Here is a 15,130-nt window from a genome sequence, read left to right as displayed (position 1 = left end):
GGGAGGGAGGGAGGGAGGGAAGGACATAGGAAGGGAGGGAGGGAGAGAAGGAAGCAGGGAGGGACGGAGGGAGGAAGGAAGAAAGGAAGGAAGGAGACCTTGGTTGCTACTTGAGGGGTGTCTAAAGGCTTCTGAGTGGAAACAGGGACTCCCTTCCCTGTGAAGGGGACACAGACTTCCTCCATGTGTGGGTACATGAACAATCTTGGTGTGAGAGGACAGAGCTGCCTCCATGTGTGGGTAACAGGGACTCCTAACACCGGTGATAATGGAAGAGTCCCTCTGTGGAGGAGATGAGAACTCTCTGCTGCCGGTCATTGCTACTCTGTGGGTTCTTCTTTTTCTCACCTTCTATCCCCCTGGTTTCACCCTCTACCATTAGATAAGAGAAAAAGAATAGGAAGGGGAAGGGGGAGAGGCAGAGGGAGAAAGAGAACCCTGAGAGGCAGAGAAAGAGAGAGGACGCTGAATCTAATTTCTTTCTTCTTGTTTTTTGAGCACAACTACTAACAAACTACAACCAACCCCCCTGAACAACCACCAGCCACACTTCTCAGGGATCTAGCATTTATGTACACTCTGAAAAGTTCCCAGAGTTCCAAACGTCACACAGTCGTAAAAACTATCAGCAGCTGGCAAAACCACTCCTCAGCCAGAGCACAGGGCAAATCATAGTCAGCCGCTGGGGGCAGTCAGAAGCAGCCCTATTCCCCAACACCCGGGATTAAACAAAAGCACAGCCGCTGGGGGCAGTCAGAAGCAGCCCTATTCCCCAACACCTGGGATTAAACAAAAGCACAGCCGCTGGGGGCAGTCAGAAGCAGCCCTAATCCCCAACACCTGGGATTAAACAAAAGCACAGCCGCTGGGGGCAGTCAGAAGCAGCCCTATTCCCCAACACCCGGGATTAAACAAAAGTACAGCCGCTGGGGGCAGTCAGAAGCAGCCCTAATCCCCAACACCCGGGATTAAACAAAAGCACAGCCGCTGGGGGCAGTCAGAAGCAGCCCTATTCCCCAACACCTGGGATTAAACAAAAGCACATTCTTATATTTCCGTGTTTTTAAAGAAACCAAAATTCCAAAAGTGTCACTACACTCTCCGCGTTGGGGAAAAAGACCCCCTTCATGTGAGGCCAGCACTTACTACATTTGGGTGACAGGGACTGCCACCATGAGAGGGGACAAGGACTGACTCCCTCCTTGTGTGGGTAAGTAGGACTCCCTCAGTGCGTGGGGGTGGAGACTCTCTCCATGTGGAAGGATCCCTTGTTGGAAGACAAGGACCTCCTCTATGTTAGGAAACAGGACCTCCTACATGGGAGGATGAAGACTGCATCCATCTGTGGGATCAGGACTTCTTCTATCTGTAGAGATAAGACCTCCTCTATGGAGGTAAGGAGGGCAGAGACCTCCTTTGTAGAGGGAGATGCAGACTTCCTTTCCTTGGGAAGATAGGGCTACCTCTGTATGTGGGTTAGATCTGCCTTCTGTATGTGGGTTAGATCTGCCTTCTGTATGTGGGTTAGATCTGCCTTCTGTATGTGGGTTAGATCTGCCTTCCCTGTGACAAACCCTGAGAAAAATCAACATAAGGAAGGAAATACTTATTCTGGCTCAGCTTCAGACATTCAAGGTCACTGGCTCCATGTTTCTGGGCCTGTTACACGGTAGCCGGCTCATGGCAGAAGGGTATCCTAGTGAGTTTGTGTCATTGTCAACTGGACATAAACCTAGACATAACTGGAAAGTGGGACTCTCAGCTAAAGAATTGGCTTCACCAGACTGACCTGTAGACACCTCTCTGGGACTTTATAAAATTTTCATTGTGTTATACTATGTGTATGGCTGTTTTGCCTACATGTGTTTCTACGTACCATAAATACACCTGGTTCACACCTGGTCCTCTCGGAAGCTACAAGAGAGCAATGGATCCCCTAGGATTAGAGTTACAGATGTGTGAGCCACCCTATGGGTGCTGGGAATCAAGATTCTACCCTCTGGAAAAGCAGCCAATGCTTCTAAGCACTGAGCCACTCCTCTAGGCCCTGTGGGGGCATTTTCTCAATTGCTAATTAATGTAAGGGGAGCCCAGCCCACTGCAAGCGGTGCTATCCCGTAGGCAACCGAACCTGGGCTATATAAGGTAGATAATTAGACCAGAAGACACACGCTAGAAAGTCACATTCCTCCATGGTCTCAGCTGCAGGTCCTACTTTCTGGTTCTTGCCTTGAGTTCTCTCTTGGCTTCTCTCAATCACTGACTGTCACTTGTAAACCAAATAAATCCCTTCCTCCCTAAGTGGCTTTTGGTGATGGTGTTTATCACAGCGACAGAAAGCAAACTAGAACAGAGTGTGGTAGGCGTAGTTCATCTCATGGTGGCTAAGAGGGAGGGGGACGAAGTAGCCTTGGACAAGCTATACTCTTAAGGCCTTGCTCCTAATGATGAGGACAGAAAATAGAAGATGGGCAAGCAGTTCAAGGGTAGAAACCTCAAATTTGTATCCTTGGCCAGAAGCCAGAAGTATCCTTGGTCCGGTCCTGGCTAGAGGCCAGAAAGACGAGAAGTATTCGAGATGCTGTGAGGGCTATTCCCGGTGGTCAACTTGACTATATCCAGAATGAACTACAATCCAGATCTAGAGACTGGAATTTTGAGACACACCTGTGACTCAGATCTTGAAGCTGAAAGGCTCAGGCTTTTGATTCAGATCTCGAGACATAGTAGCCATGAAAAGCTTGGATCCAGGCAAGGTGGTATATACCTTTAATCCCAGGAGACAGAGGCAAGCAGATCTCTGAGTTCAAAGCCAGCCTGGGTGAGAGCGAGTTCCAAGTAAAGAAGATTTGTAGGTCCCAGGCCTGGTGGGACACACCTTTAATCTGGGCCACACCTCCTGCTGGAGGCCTACATAAGGACAGTGGAAGAAGGAAGGCTTCCTCCTTTGCCTGCTTGCACTTAATTGCCAGAACACCTTTTAGAACCTATTTCTTCAGGATTCCAGCTTGTATAGAAGACAAGCTAAAACACGTAGCCTCGTGGGAGTGAGCAACTATTCGATTCTTGGACTTCCCATTCACAGCTGCCCATTGTTGGGTTAGTTGCACTACAGTCATTCCAATAATGTCCCTTAATACATAGAAACATTCTGTAAAGTCTGTGATTCTAGAGAACCCTGACTAATACAGATATTAGTATTCCTGGCCAATGCAGATACCCTTCCAACACGTATTTAGACGGTTCACTTTTAATGAGTCATGCCTTCATTTTCTATCTTTTTCCAGATTTTATTCCTACTGACCTGGGCCATTTCCCAAAATTCAGTCCTACTCTGAGCATAGGAAAATTCATTGAATAAAATCATTTGCCATTAGGATAGAAAAAATTAGCAACATTAGGGTGCTATGAGTAAACTGTACCCCCATACTGAAAGCAAGTCCAAAAGCTAAACTTTCGAGAGGAACCAAATCATCAGGAACAGCGTCTGTAACGGTCTCGCGTGTGCTGCTGTGGACTGGAGATAAATGGAGCCTGGAAACTGAAGGAGACAGCCTGATCCCAGAGGCCCACACAGATGTGGGGCCAACATGGAGTGGAGAGCAACAGCCCTCTGTAGTTTCTCACTCTGAAACCAGTGCTCCAGGATTCTCACTGTGCACACCCTCCCCCTAGCCTCTGGACTTCCCTCCCCACAAAGTGTCTTCAGTTATTGACACCAGTGTTTAACCTTTCACCTCTAGTAACCTCCACTATTTGCTCCTTGAAAAGGGCAGTGATGACATTTCTCTCTCTCTCTCTCTCTCTCTCTCTCTCTCTCTCTCTCTCTCTCTCTCTCTCTCCTGACCACTCCCCAAAGAAAGGTGCAGAATGAGCCAAGGCAGTGAGAGCTGTGCTCCAAGCCAGTGGAGCTGTCGAATCCCGGCAAGCCCAGCAGAGTTGAAAAACATTTTCCCAGAAACCCTCGCAGCCACACTCCATCCTCTTCTAGGGAACATATTTAGATAGTCCCAGCATTCCACTCCATGATCAATGGCCTGCTAAGCCCAGAGAAGAAACTCCAGTGGCATCAAGCCTGATTAACGGCTGCAGTTAGTTCAGAGACCACAACCTATCTGTCAAGATCTTCCAGCCAGGAGGAAAAGCGAAGGAGGGAGCAGAGAAGACTGGGTCCAGCCTTGGACAAGAGCGCTGCTGTCTCTCTGATGTCCCTGGGATCTACGGGGTTTTGCTTTGCATCCAGCCTGGATGCCTTCATGACTCTACTCCACTGAGCTTTCTCCTATCTTCAATCATAAAATGTCCAAAACTTGGACTGAACACTATTTCTCTCGGGTAACCCCATAGAATAAATATTTTGTATGCGGTTTCTCAGAAACTCGGAGGTGAACTAGAGGGAACAACGCAGATGCAAATCCACCCCCCTGCTCCCTCACGGCCCCTGAGAAGCTGGGAGGAGAACTGCTGAGGCTAGGGCACAATGCGCAGTTTTAAAACGTGTATATCCTCATAGAACTCAGACAGTTCAAGCCATTGTAAACTACTTGTGCATCCATAATAGTAAGCATTGCTAAAAAAAAAAAAAAAAAGTAATTATCCAGTGATAGCTGTTTACCTATAAGCAATTTATCCAGAAACCCAGCTTGGTTTGCTGAAGCTGGTTCTGAGGATGGTTCTGGTAACCATCCCGAGAACAGAAAAAAAAAAAATCTGTAGGGTAATGAAGCAAATCTGCTTAAGAAGCAGCAATACCCAGTTTAGAAACATGGGTCACCAGACTGGGCTCAAACAAGGTATTTAAACTATTCCTAATCCAAGTGTGGCTGCGAGGGGCTCATTCCTGCACAGATCCTTCAAATCACCACACCCTTGTCCGAGAACATGCAGCTGAACAATGTGCTGGGACTTGGAATGGAAGGACATCTATTAGACAGCAGGGGCCACAGCGACTTTACTGAAGGGACTTTAGTTTCTGTGAACATGAAAGGAAAACAAAAAAGCAATAGTTGAAACAGGACTCTAGGCAGAACCTGGGGTTTAAATGACCAGCTCTGGCCAAAAAGAAAAAGTTGAAACAAACTATCAACTCAGTTTCTGAGTTGAGAGATCAGACAGTTAAAAGTGCATCTCAATGCTTGGCTTGAGGCAGTTGTAGAAAAGCAAGCAGGCAGGCAGGCAGCTGACTTTTTCCTCCTCTGTGGCCTGAGTGTTGCAAGCGCTTGCTAACTACAGGTTGAAGTGAGTCTGCTGAAGTCTGTAAGATGCTTTCAAGTTTCAATTCGCAGAACTTTAGTGGGGGTGGAGGGTGGTAAAGATCAGTTGCAATTTCTCTCCAGAATCACCTTTAATCACAGGGAAACAAATTTCGTTACAAAATATACTCAACCCCATTGACCTAACTCTTTTCTTATTTTCTTTTTCTTTTTTTTTTTAATTTATCTAATTTTTTTTTTTAAGAAATTCTTTTCAAAGTTTGCTTTTGCTGAGTTTTCCTGGAAGAATCTCAGACACGGTCTCTCAGGGCTAGAAGGGCAAATGGAGGGCTCACTTGGTCTGGTGGGCATTCGCCCTGGCAGCAGCACAGAGCAGAAGGAATTGCTTCACCAGGAGAACCAGTGGGTCTAGGTGAGTTTCCTTTTTAAGGTTCCCCAAATATCCCAAGTTTCCTGAGTCTGCAGGGAAATGACACACCTCAGTTATATGTAAGGCTCAGTACCCTCCAACCTGATTTTTTGGGGGAGGGGAGTGCAGTTTCAGAAAGCCATTTTTTTGTTTGTTTTTTGTTTGTTTTTGAGATAGGGTTTCTCTGTGTAGCCCTGGCTGTCCTAGAACTCACTCTGTAGACCAGGCTGGCCTCAAACTCAGAAATCTACCTGCCTCTGGCTCCCAAGTACTGGGATTAAAGGTGTGTGCCACCACTGCCTGGCAGAAAGCCAGTCTTATGTCTTTAAAGCTGCCTGGTCGAATCTGACAATATGACACAATATGACGACCCACAGGCTTGATGATGGAACCAGTGTTCACAATCATGCATAAATTCTTATTGAACCTATCTAAATAACTATATTGCCATCAGATTAAGGATACCCATGACTAGTGTTCAAATTCTAGAGGGGTCAAGAAGGGGGGAAAACAAGAACATATTTTAACTCTGGGACAAAAGAATGCATATTCTCAACCAAGCTACTGTAAGCTCTGTTTAAAAGTAAACGGTTTCCTTCAATCTGGTAAACACTCAGAAAAGCAGCAATATTTCCAACGGAATCTGGCAAACATTGTGTCTGCAAGCCCCCCTCATTGAGTTAATTCTTGTGTTACTTCATCACAGGACAGAAGTTCAAGGGACTCACCTGTGTCACTAAAGTTCTAGAAATTCTTCCCCGGTCCGGGTGGTTTCTTAAAACCGCTAGAGGCCATGCTTGTCAAGGATCTCACTCTGAGTCTCCCTGAAGACACAGCTCTGGGATTACAGGGCCATGAAACAAGAAAGGCTGCCTTGAGGACATGACAACAAAGCAACAAACAAGGCAAAGCCGCGGCCCTGAGTTGCTCAGGACACTTAGCTTCAAAATGATGCAATTCAGAGGGAAGTTTCCTTGTTCCTGTGCTATGGGACACACTTTTTTAATATCATTAAACCTATTACCCAGAGCACTCAGCTTTGAGATATCGCCACAGTTCGGAAACATCCTATCAACAAGACACTGATGGCTGCAGCTTACAGAGACTCTGTCATCCTTAACCCTGGATGGAACCTCACTGTAATTAATTCAGCATGACAGAGAAGCCTCAAAAAGTTTGAATGGGGCTTTCATAAAGGTGAGAGAAATATCTTTAAGGATTTCCAGAGGCCCAACTAGAAAGACTAATTAAAAGTTAAAAATTTTTTATTTAGAATTTAACTTGGGAAAATTTGTCAAAAACATCAAAAGTTTGATGCAGACATCCATTTCAGAATGAGTGTTGCAAGGTGTCTCACTCTCTGCACATTGGCTGGCTGTGGGCCTCTGCACTTGTTCTTATCTACTGTAGCAGGAAGCTGATAGTGGATGGGGGAGGCACTGGTTTATGGGTAAAGCATAATGTCATTAATAGTCATTGTATGGGGCTGGAGATATGGCTCAGTTGTTAAGAGCACTGACTGCTCTTCTGAAGGTCCTGAGTTCAAATCCTAGCAACCACATGGTGGCTCACAACCATCTGGCACCGTCTTCTGGTGCGTCTGAAGACAGCTACAGTGTACTTAGATATAATAATAAATAAATCTTCTTTTTAAATAGTCAGTATATGGCTATGTTCCTTTAGCAGAATAGCAATATTTGGTTTTCTTCTAGGTCTCCTGCCTATCTAGTCTTAGACTCTTGAATACCTAAGCAGTGTTGAGAATGGGTAGAATGTAGGGGGAGAGAGGGATCTCCCTAGGAAGGGGAACTAGAATACACAGTTATGGACAGAGAAGTGGAAGGGCGATCATCGTGTTCTTAAATCCAGCCAGAGAGTGGTGGGTTACTCCCACAAGCTTTGTGCCACTATTGCTCTAGTGGGTCTTGTGGGCGCTATTGTTGATGGAAGTGCTTGTAGCTCAGTTGCTGTTCACCTTTCTCCTTTGAGAACATTGCAGAGTGCCTTCAAGTACCAGCACAAGTCTGCAGGGGTGAAGGCTCTAGGTAACCAGCTCAACTTCTCTGTGCTCAGTGAGGTGTCTTCAGTAATGGGACCTTACTTTGCCATCAGTTTGTGGATAGCCACCCAGAACCTTGGCAACAGCTTGGGTTGTTTGGGGGGTTCCAATGAGATCCCGTTGGCCAACAACTCAACTAAATATAATCCATCCCTAGCACTGGAAGATTTATTTGGTGAAGAGAAATGTCCCGCTGGGGCCTTGTCTCCTCCATTATTTGGTAATTTCATTTAGATCCTTTTTATACATACATATTTTTTTAGGAAGCTGCTGCTGTACTAGGCTTCTATATGGACCTCTCAAATGGCCTTTAGCTTCTTCTGTCCCTTCCTGTCCTCCCTCAGCCCTCAGCCCTCAGCCCCCTCTTTCCTTCCCCTCCCTGTTTGATCATCCTGTTCTCACCCCTCCACCTGTCTATCCATAACTATCTATTCTATTTCCTCTTCCTAGGAAGAATTCTCTGTGCTCCCCCCCCCCCAGGTCCCTTACTCTATATTTAACCTCTGTGGTTATGTAATTTATAGGCTGCTTGTCAGTGATTTAACAGCTAACACCCACATATAAGCGAATATATACTATATTTGCCTATTTGGGTCTGTGTTACTTCACTTGGTTTTTGTTTTTATTTGGTTTTTGTTTTTTTGGATTTTTTGTTTGTTTGTTTTTTGGATTTTTTCTCTCCATCAATTTACCTATGAATTTCATGATTATAACAGGTAAGTAATAGTCCATTGTGTAAACATACCACATTTTCAATTTCTGGCTATTATGAACAGAACAATACTGAACATGGTTGACCATGTGTCTCCATAGTAGGATGAAACATCTGTTAATTCTTATTAAATCCCTCTCCTCAAAGCTCAGAGAACCCTTGGGACAGGGAGACAGAAAGACTGTAAGAGCCAGATGGGAATTGGGGAGGGAGAACTCTAAGGAAACATCAGGACCAACATACATATGATCTCACAGAAACTGTTCCAGCATGTACAGGTCCTGCATGGGTCTACCCCAGAGAGGAACCCAACACTGATTGGTGAAATGGACACCAGCCCACATCCCTAACCCAGAAGCTATCTCCAATTGCTAACTACTCAAATGAAAACTTATTCTCTCCTATGGAGTCTCACAGGGGATATAAGCCAATCTTGAGGCTAAGCACCAGGCTCACCAGTAGATGGACAACACAAAACAAACTCAGTGGTACTTTTAGAGGATCTTTATCTTATAAGGTTCTGATAGTGTATTTAATTGTTTTAAGTATTTATTTTACCTTATAGGTCCTTTGCATATACACTATGACTTTCAGGTTTTGTGCTGTTAGGAAATTGCTGGTTTCAATGACTAGGCATAATTCTATCCTGCCAAATAGGCTTTAATAAGTACAACTATGCAGCTGTTGGTTACTGCCAAGGGGTGAGTGCCACTATTGCACCCTTAGGGATATCTTGTCATGCTGGTCTTTGTTGAGGTTCATAGTCTTCACAGCTGTGGGGGCAGGTCTCGAAAAATACCATGGCCAGCAGAGTGTTGATCAATCCTCATGAAGCAAGAAGGAAGTCTGGTTATACATGACTCAGTAGGTGGTGTTGAGAGTCTGGCACAAGGTAGTTTATTTCAGGCATATTTAATGGCAGCACAATTTGGTAAAAGTCTCTAGGTGATAATTAACTCAATCCCATGGACACAATAAAGATTAAACCATGACTATGTTGAAACTCTTTGTAAAGTACACAGAGCAACTTCCATAAACACGAGTTCTGTAGATTGACTACACATAACATCTTAGGGGTCTGGAAGAAGATCTGGTGTGGTCTCAGTCATACAGATAAACACAAAGTTCACCAGACTATAGACCATCTCCATTCCCACTCTTCTGAGCATAATACAGGTTAGACACCCTTCTTTTGAAGAGACATCTCTACATGTGTAACATTTCTGGTTTCCCTAATGTGTATCTGTGAATGCAAGGATCTCATGCCCTCTACACAGCTGGGAAGGAGTATTGGTTGCGTCTTTCCCTTGGAAGCTTGCACCGCTCCTCTGGCACTAGGAAAGCTAGTCCTTAGGGAGAAGGCTTTCAGGCCAGGTCCAGCTCTGATCCTCCTAGTCCTGTGTCTAAGTGCATACTGTCCTCAGCAATAGGGACTTGTCTTCAGCCTCTGGAAGGCAAACGAGGGCAAAGCAGTAGTCTACATTCTCTGGGGAGTCTCTTGGATTCCCTTGACCAATAATTCAATGTTTCTCATGACTAGTACTGGAGGTTATGTTATCTAATCTGTAGTTCTTGGGAGGAGTATTTTCAACCCAAGTATGATAACTTAATTTAAACTATATATGTATACTATATACACTTATATGTATTATATATAATTTTAGGGGAAAATTGATTCCTTATGGCTTTTCAGATGTCCTTAGTGTTATTTCCCCTCCTTTCTCCATCTCCTTCTGCACTAAAGTTCCTCCCCCAACACAATTAAGGCCATTTAATGTGTACTATGCTCCTCTGGGTCTGATTCTAAATAAAAAGCAGAGACAACTCAGGCCTGGCCAGCCCAGAGACAAGAATACATCATATACAATGCTGACAGCTCTAAAGACAACCTTATTTTATTTTTGCCAACAATTTTAAACTAGCTTTTATTTGCCAAAGATTGTTCTAAATATTTTGGTCATTTTTTATTATTCTGAAACTCTCATGAGTACTTGATTCATTTGTCTCTAAGACAAATTTGGGAATGTTTTGAATATCACTAGAAGTGGAAAATGTATTCAGTAGTTCTCCTTTGCCAAAAGGGAGTGGGGAGTGTGTTTAGAGACCCTAGAGTAAGCCTGAGACTGTAGATAGCCCTGACACCTACAGAATGGGACTCAGTGACAGTAGCTGACTCAGAGGACTAGAGGAAACAGCAGGCATAATGGAGTCTGGGTCCATCACTATGATAACATACCTTGAATAACCAATTTACAAGGCCCATGCTGGCTCTGTTTTTGAGATCTAGAATCAGTTGTTTTGAGCTTGTAGTTAATAACAGTACATCATGGTGAGACCATGCTGTAGGGTCGAGTCCTCCTCATTCATGGCAACTGGAAAGAAAAGGAGATGCAGAGGTGAGATTTAATTATCCCTTTCAAGTTTATGGGGAGGCAGAGACGTGTAGACTGACAGAACTCTATGAGTTCAAAGCCAGTGTGGTCTACACGGTGAATTCCAGGCCAGTCAAAGCTACATGGTAAAACTCTGTGTAGTAGTTTGAATATGCTTGGCCCAGCGAGTAGCACTATTTGGAGGTGTGGCCTTGATGAAAAAAAGTGTGTCACTGTGGTTGTGGGCTCTAAGATCCTCATCCTAACCTCATGGGAGCCAGTATTCTCCTAGCAGCCTTCAGATGAAGATGTAGAACTCTCAGCTCCTCCTGCACCATGCCTGCCTGGATGCTGCCATGCTCCTGCCTTTGATGATAATGGACTAAACCTGGGAACTAGCCCCAATTAAATGTTGTCCTTATAAGAGTTGCCTTGGTCATGGTGTCTGTTTACAGCAGTAAAACCCTAACTAAGACAGAAGTTGGTACCAGGGACTGGGGTACTACCATGATAAGTCTGACCTTGCTTTTGTTTGGGAGAATGTGGATTTTAGAACTTTGGATTTGGAAAGCAGTGGAATGCTTTAAGTGGGGCTTAATGAGCCATCCTAATAAGAATATAAAAGACTTTGTTGCTGAGAGTAATTTGAACTGTGCAGACGTAGCCCAATAGATTTCAGTGGAGAACTTCAGTCTGTGGCACAGACACTGTTTTTGTGATATTTTGGTGAAGGATGTGGCTGCTTTTTGCCCTTGTCTGAAGAATCTACCTAAGGCTAAGGTAAAGAAATTTATGTTAATTGCATTGACAAAGGACATCTCAAAAAAGGCCAGCAATAAATTTGTTCTCTTGTTAAGTCTCTTGAAGAGCATTTTGAACAAGCATAGTCAGCTTAGAAAGGGAAAATATAAAATGTATGGTTCAAATAATAATAAAGAGGTATCAGGAAATAAAATGGAGTTGAATTCGGTGTCTAAGGAGATAAAGAGATTAAGGGAGTGGTGAGCTCAGGCAAGACCCCACCCAGCTAAGCTTATTGCTTGTGTTTGCAGTTGAACAAGTAATAGTTTGGACTTTTAATCTGGAATGAACTACAATCCAGAAATAGAGGGCACAACTGTGATCTAGATCTGGAGGCTGAGAAGACACAGGCTTTTGATTCTAATCTAGAGGAATAGTGGTCATGGAAAGCTTAGACCCAGGCATGGTGGTACACACCTCTAATCCCAGGAGAAAAAGTCAAGCAGATCTCTGAGTTCAAGGCCAGCCTGGGACAGAGCAAGTTCTAGGTGAAGGAAAGCTTAAGTCCAGGTGTGGTGGTGGTACAGGCCTTTAATCCCAGGGTTCAGGAGACAGAGCCATACAGATCTCTGAGTTCAAGGTCAATATGCAAAGCAAGCTTCAGGACAGCCAAGTGTAGGCAGATAGGGAGTTGGAAAAAAGAAGACTGGTAATAGAAATGGCGGGGAGTTGGGGGGGGGGGTGGAGGCATGTTCCAGCCTCAGCAAGCAGCAGAACTCAGTAGCTTTGGCCATGCTGGTTCTGGCGTTAGAATCAAGAATAGAAGGGACTACTAGAATAATTGATACTGGTTAGCTGGAGCTAAGAAATTAGCAGTCATCTAGAAGAGACCAGCATTACTGAGGTGAAATCTGGGAAATGTTTTCTGAGAACACAAACAAGCTGTGTTCCAGAGATGGCCAAGGTTGTACCTTGTGCTGCAGCTAGGCTTGGTAATGTGTAAGAGTCACCCAGGCGGTACTGGTTTTAAAGGCATAAAAGGGTCATGAAGAGCAACTGAGGCCTGGCATTATTTGAGGACAGGGAAGGCCATTGGTGAAGGTGCAGCCTCAGTTACAGCCTCCCCACTTCTGAGAGTTCCCTTAGTTCCTTCATATCTAAAAACAAAAAACTCAGGATAGCTAAATCAATCCTGTAAAATAAAAACAACTGGAGGTATCACCATCCCTGATTTCAAGCTACACTACAAAGCTATGGTAATAAAAAATGCATGGTATAGGTATAAAAACAGACAGGTTGATCAATAGAATAGAATTGAAGATGCAGATATAAATTCACACACCTATGGACATCTGATTTTGGATAAAGAAGCTAGAAAGGTACAATGGGAAAAAAGTATCTTCAACAAATGATGCTGGTCTAACTGAACGTCAGCACATAGAAAAATGCAAATGAATTCATATCAATCACAAAACTCAACTCCAAGTGGATTATAGACATCAACATAAAACAAGATACATTGAGCCTAATAGAAGAGAAAGTGCATAGCCTGGAATGCATTGCCATAGGAGACAACTTCCTAAACAGAGACCACTGATAGTGCCGGTACTAAGATCAATAATAAATAAATAGGCCCTCCTAAAACTGAAAGGCTTCTGTAAGGCAAAGGACAGACACATCAATAGAACAAAGCTGCAGCCTATAAAATGGGAAAAGATTTTCACCAACTACACATCCAATAGAGGGCTAATATCCCAAATACATGAAGAATTCAAGAAACTAGACATCAGCAAACCAAATGATCCAATTAAAAATGAAATACAGATCTAAACAGAGAATTCTCAACAGAGGAATCTCAAATGGCTGAGAAACACTTAAAGAAATGTTCAACATCCTTAGCCATCAGAAAAAATGTAAATCAAAACAATTTTGAGATTCCATTTTAATATCTGTCAGAATGGCTACGATCAAAAACACAAGTGACATTTCATACCGGAGAGGATGTGGAGCAAAGGGGACCTCCTCTGTTGCTGGTGGGAGTGCAAACTTGTGCAGCCCCTATTGAAATCAATCTACCTCAAGACCTAGCTACCCCACTCTTGGGCATATACCCAAAGGATACCCCATTCTACCACAAGGACATGTGCTCAGCTATACTGAAGCTTTATTCTTATTTGCTAGAACATGAAAACCTAGACATCCCTAAACTAAATTGTGGCTAAAGAAAATGTGATATGTTTACAAAATGGAGTACTCAGCTGTTGAATATATATATCATGAAACCGGCAGGCAAATTGATGGAACTAGAAAAAAAATCATCCTGAGTGAGGTAATTCAGACCCAAAATGACAAGCATGTACTCACATATAAGTTGATATTAGCTGTAAAATAAAGGCTATCCATCCTACAATCCACAGAGACACTAAGTAAACGGGTTCAAGGGAAGTTGCACGGATTGCCTTGGGAAGGGAAAATAGAATAGATTTTCAATAGGGACTCCCAAGTTCAGATTGGAAAGAATCAAACACATGAAAAATAGTCTTTACTACAAAGAAGTAATTATAAACATGGATGTATTCAAACATTTTAGGCAAAAGAATGTATTCTATGCAAGTACTTACAGGCCGCTTTTGCTCAAAGGGTCCATCTATTTCCTGGGCCCCAGCATAAATAAAGGAAGGGTGAACTCCTGGCACCTCTGCCATCATTTTGCCCTGTACTTTTTATCTTTATCTTTTTCTTCTCTGGTCACCTTGAATTCTAGGAAAGCACCCATCCCACCCTCATCCCACCCCAACCCCATCCCACTCTCACAGCCTCCAAACCCACCTACCCTACCCTCAAACCCCCATCCCCCACCCCACTCCCCATCCCTAATGAGGATGGTTAGCCCTCAGTGATTGACAGATGACAACTCAACAACCCACCGGACCACTCTATTTAAACCTAACCCTCATGTCAGGACCCTAAGGATGGGCAGAAGCAGTGGGGTCACTCACTACCATTTTTCATGTGGCCTCTCCTCTCTCTTTAATCGGAGGAGTGGTTAAGTGTAGCCAAGGCTAGCCTGTTGGGGCTGCCACAGCCTGGGCTTTGCCTTAAAAGGCACCACACACTTAGAGCAAACTTAGAGATCAGATAGGCCGTTGCCCAACTCCTCTGCTAGTGGACTAAGGCTGCCAAATTGTGGAGGAAACATTTGGAGTAGAAGTGCTTGCACTTAGTCGTTTGGTTGCTTTTGTCTTTCTGTTTTGTCTGAGATTTTCCAGGGAGCTGTTTGTTTGGTTTGCTGCACTGCAGGGGTTCAAATCCAGGGCCTTGGGCTTGCTGGGCAAAGGCTCTCCCACTGAGCTATTGAAGTAGCGATTAATTAATTACTCTGGATATGAAGATTTTTCTTAATGGTCAAATCTGAAATGCTGGCTTTTAAAATATTGTCTATGTAATTTCTCCCTTTTGTTGTTGTTATTGTTCAAATATGTCATTAATTAATTTTTAACTTATTAACAACAAAAGGGGCGCAACCCCTTTGGCCAAATCTCTTCTGAAATTTCCTTTTTTTTTTTTGTAAATAAAATATAATTACATCATTGTCCCCTTTTCATATGTATTTCTAAATATATA

The sequence above is a fragment of the Mastomys coucha genome, unplaced genomic scaffold (assembly GCF_008632895.1).
Source record: "Mastomys coucha isolate ucsf_1 unplaced genomic scaffold, UCSF_Mcou_1 pScaffold22, whole genome shotgun sequence".
Classification (NCBI taxonomy): Eukaryota; Metazoa; Chordata; class Mammalia; order Rodentia; family Muridae; genus Mastomys; species Mastomys coucha.
The sequence above is the reverse complement of the archived record's forward strand: the minus strand, read 5'-3'. Positions refer to the sequence as shown.